This window comes from Cynocephalus volans, chromosome 4 (assembly GCF_027409185.1).
Source record: "Cynocephalus volans isolate mCynVol1 chromosome 4, mCynVol1.pri, whole genome shotgun sequence".
Classification (NCBI taxonomy): Eukaryota; Metazoa; Chordata; class Mammalia; order Dermoptera; family Cynocephalidae; genus Cynocephalus; species Cynocephalus volans.
The window spans coordinates 166,745,108-166,749,308 of NC_084463.1; the positions used below are offsets into that span (position 1 = coordinate 166,745,108).

General features: G+C 39.7%; 1 pseudogene; it reads left to right on the forward strand.

Moving 5' to 3' along the window:
• Positions 1 to 3,281: 3,281 nt before the first annotated feature.
• LOC134376719 (N-alpha-acetyltransferase 10-like) lies at positions 3,282 to 3,936 on the forward strand (annotated as a pseudogene).
• Positions 3,937 to 4,201: the final 265 nt, after the last annotated feature.

Here is a 4,201-nt window from a genome sequence, read left to right on the forward strand (position 1 = left end):
AAGGCACTCCCAACAGCAACAAAACTGGAAGTTTCTAGAAATTAATGTAACAGGCATATGCCAGACCTCACTGTGAAAAACACTGTTCTCAACCAAGGCCCCCAGTAGGCTTATGCAGAGTAAACACAGACATTTCATGCAGGGGTGCCTGACACTACAAAGATGTCAAACCTCCCTAAATTCACCCAGACATCCAGAGACATCCCAGTCAGCATCTCAGCTGGGGAGCTGAGATGCTCGATGAGCTTACTCTGACCCTGATGCAGAAGTACAGAGGCCCCTGAGTAGCTCAGTCAGCTTTGAACAGAAAGAATAAAAAAGAGGGATTTGCCCAGCCTTCTGTTAAGACATATGACGAAGTGTAATATCAGAATCCCATACGGCCTAAGATTGGCGCAGAACAAAGTTAGACCAAAAACAGAGAGAAGAGAACTTGAGACAGACTTGTGTGCACACGTGTCCCACGCGTAAAAACACTGGCTTGTTCACAGGAGCCCTTCTGCGAAGTGAGAAGCACTTAAACAAAAAAACGATTTCCATTCATTTTAATGGGAAAGAATTATGATGTGCTCCATCCTGACTCCACCCCTCAAATTCTCACAGATAAAACAATGTATCAATTGAAGGACGAAAATAAGTTTGCATGAGTGATATGGATTTTAAAACCAGTTTGTCAATTTCTACCAAAAAAAAAAAAAAAAGAAACTGCTGGGATTTTGTTTGGAATTGCATTAAATCTACAGACCAATTTGGGGAAAATTAACGTCTATTTAAGTCTTTAATTTCCCCCGCCAAAGTTCTGCAGTTTTCAGTGCACAGGTTTTGCACATCTTTTGCCATATTTATACCTAAGTACTTAATATTTTTGGTATTATTGTAAATGGCACTTTTTAGTTCAATTTCCAATTGTTCTCTGTTCATATATAGAAATAGAATTGATTTTCTATATTGATCTTGTAACCTGTGACCCTGCTAAAATCATTTTAATAAGCATAGTGTTTTTGTAGATTTGGTCAGGTTTCCTTCATAGACGGTCACATTTTCTGTGAATAGGGGTAGTTTTACTCTCTCCGATGTGCACGCCCTTCATTTCTTTTTCTTGCTTTGTTACACTGGCTAAAACCTCCAGAACACTGTTACATAGAAGTTGTGAGCAGAGACTCCCATGTCTTGTCCCGGATTTTATAGGGAAGCATTCAGTCCTTGTCATTAAGTTTGATGCTTTTTTACAGGCTGAGAAAGTTTTCTTCTATCCTAGTCTGCTGGGATTTTGAAAATCGTGAATGGATGTGGGATTTTGCCAAATTCGTTTTCTGCATCCGTCAAGATCATGTTATGGTTTTTCTTTTTTAATTTAATATGGCCAATTAACCAACTTGATTTTGTGAATGTTAAACCAAACTTACATTTCTAGAATAAACCTCACTTCTGTATTGCTGGATTTGACTTGCTACCCTTTTTTCTTTTTTTAGAAGGCTTGCACCTATGTTTATGAGGAATGTCAGCCTATGGTTTTCTTTTCTTGTGCTGTATATCTCTGGCTTTGGTATCAGAGTAATGCTGGCCTTATAGAATGAGTTGGGAAGTATTCTGTCTTTTTCCATTTTTCTGGATGAGTTTGTGTAGGATTACTTTTACTTCTTAAATACTTTGTAAAATTCACTAGTGATGCCATATAGGCCTGGAGTTTTCTTTGTAGGAAGGTTTTTACCTACAAATTAAATTTACTGAATAGATGAATGGGGCTATTCTGGGTATCTATTTTTTTTTTAAGTAAGATTTGTTGTTTGTGTCTTTCAAGGAATTTATTTTATCTAAGTTGATAAATTTATTGGCATAAAGTTGTTCCTAATATTCTCTTATTATACTTTTTATATCTGTGGAATCTTAATGATGCAACCTCACTCATTCCTAACATTGGCAATTAGCATCTTTTTCTTTTTTTCCTGATCGGTTTGGCTTTCATCGATTTTATTGACCTCAGAGAACCCACTTTGGGTTTCACTGACTTCTCTATTGTTTTCTGTTTGCAGTTTCACTGATTCTGCTGTGATCCTTATTTTTGTACTTCTTCTACCTACATTAGGTTTAATTTGCTCTTATTTTTCTAGTTTCTTATGGAAGCTAAGGTCAGTGATTTAGATCTTTATTCTGTCCTAATATATTTGTTGAGCACTCTAAATTTCCCTCCAAGTATTGCATTCCACAAATTTTGAAATACTGTGTTTTTATTTTTATTTGGTTCAAAATAGTTTCTAATTTCTTTTTTGATTTATTTGTTGAACCATGAATTATTTATATCTATTTTATTTATTTCTAAGTATTTGGGGGTTTTACAGATATTCTGTGTTGTTAATGTAGTTTAATTCCATTATGGCCACAAAATATACTTTGTATAACTTGAATCCTTCTACATTTTTTAAGACTCATTTTACGGTCCATAATATGGTTATCTTGGTAAATATTTAGTGTGCACTTTAAAAGAATGTGTATTTTGCTGTTATTGGGTAAATTTTTTATCAGTGTCAATAAGGTCAAGTTGGTTGATAGTGTTTTTTACCTTTTCTATATCTTTTCTGATTTTCTGTCTACTTATTCTATCAGGTACCTTTATCTATTTCTCCTTGCAGGTTTACCAGCTTTTGACTTATGCATTAACACTTAAGATTGTTATGTCTCTTAATTTACTCCTTGTTATGAAGTAAACTTCTTTATCTCTGGTAATAGCTTTATTCTGAAATCTACTTTTTCTGATACTAAAATGACCACTTCAGCTTTCTATTGGTTAGTTTTGACACAGAATATCTTTTGTATTAACAAATACCCCCAAGTTTAGTGGCTTAAAACAGCAGATATTTGTTATCTTGAAGTTTCCTGTGGGCCGGGAAATCGAGCACAGTTCAGCTGGGAGCCTGTGGATCAGGGCTTCTCATGAGGCCGAATTTGTCCTTTTGCCTCAGGCTCCAATAGGGTTCAGCATGACATGGTACTATTACTAATCCTGTCTTTATTTAGAATTCTGATATTTTAGTCTTCATAAATTAATTTGTATTTTTAAAAATATTGCATTAAAATATTCTTTATGTTGATCACTGTTTTTTGTTGCTTCCTTAAATTTAGTGATTGAGGCCCCTGTTAGCCCAGCTCCAGCTCTGACTCCAGCTCTGGCCCTGGCCCCAGCCCCGGCTGCCCCAGCATTGCGTTGGAGTGTGGCAGCAGGTGTCTGCGCATTCACAACCCGTTGGGACATGCAAGCCCTGCCACCATTATGAGCATATCCAATGCGATGCCAGCGGACCTGCAACCTCCTCTGCCTGCCCAAGAACTACCAGATGGAATACTGCTCCCACCGCAGCCTCTCCTGGGCCCAGCTGTCTTACATCACTGAGGATGAGAAGGGGAAGATCGTGGGGTACATCCCGGCCAAAATGGAAGAGGACTCAGATGGTGTGGCCCGTGGACATATCACCTCAAGACTGTTAAGTGTTCCAACTGGCACCTCAACCTGGCCCAGAAGTTGATGGACCAGGCCTCTTGAGCCATGATAGAGAACTTCAGTGCCAAATACATCTCCCTGCATGTCAGGAAGAGGAACTGGGCAGCCCTGTACCTCTGTTCCAATACCCCCAACTTTCAGATCAGTGAAGGGGAGCCTAAATACCATGCACATGGGGAAGATGCATACGTGTAAAAAGGGACCTCGCCCAGACGGCCGAAGAGCTGAGGCGGCACCTGGAGCTGGAGGAAAAGGTGAGGCACGTGGTGCTGGGTGCCATCAAGAGCAAGGTGGCTCTCCACCTTGGGGAGGTGTGTCATGAGGAGAAGAGTCTGGCTGCTGAGCATAGTGGTGGGGACAGCAAGGACTTCAGTGAGGTCAGCAAGGCCATAGAGCACCAACATCAAGGGAGCTTGGAGGCCTCTGACTCAGCCTCCTAGAGACTGCCCCATCCCATCCTCACCCCATGAGCCTTCACAATAAACTTTACCCCACGACCTGGAAGAAACATTTAGTGACTGAGGCAAGTATCTCACCTGCCTCCCCATAGTCCCAGACTTGGTCATGAATACCAGGATACTTAGGACCTCTGTAGAAGCTGCCTACCACAGCATCATCTTACACTTAACATATTTGTGTCCTTAAATTTGAAGCATGTTTCTTGAAGACAGTGAAGAGTTAGGTCTTGCTTTTTTATCCAGCCTG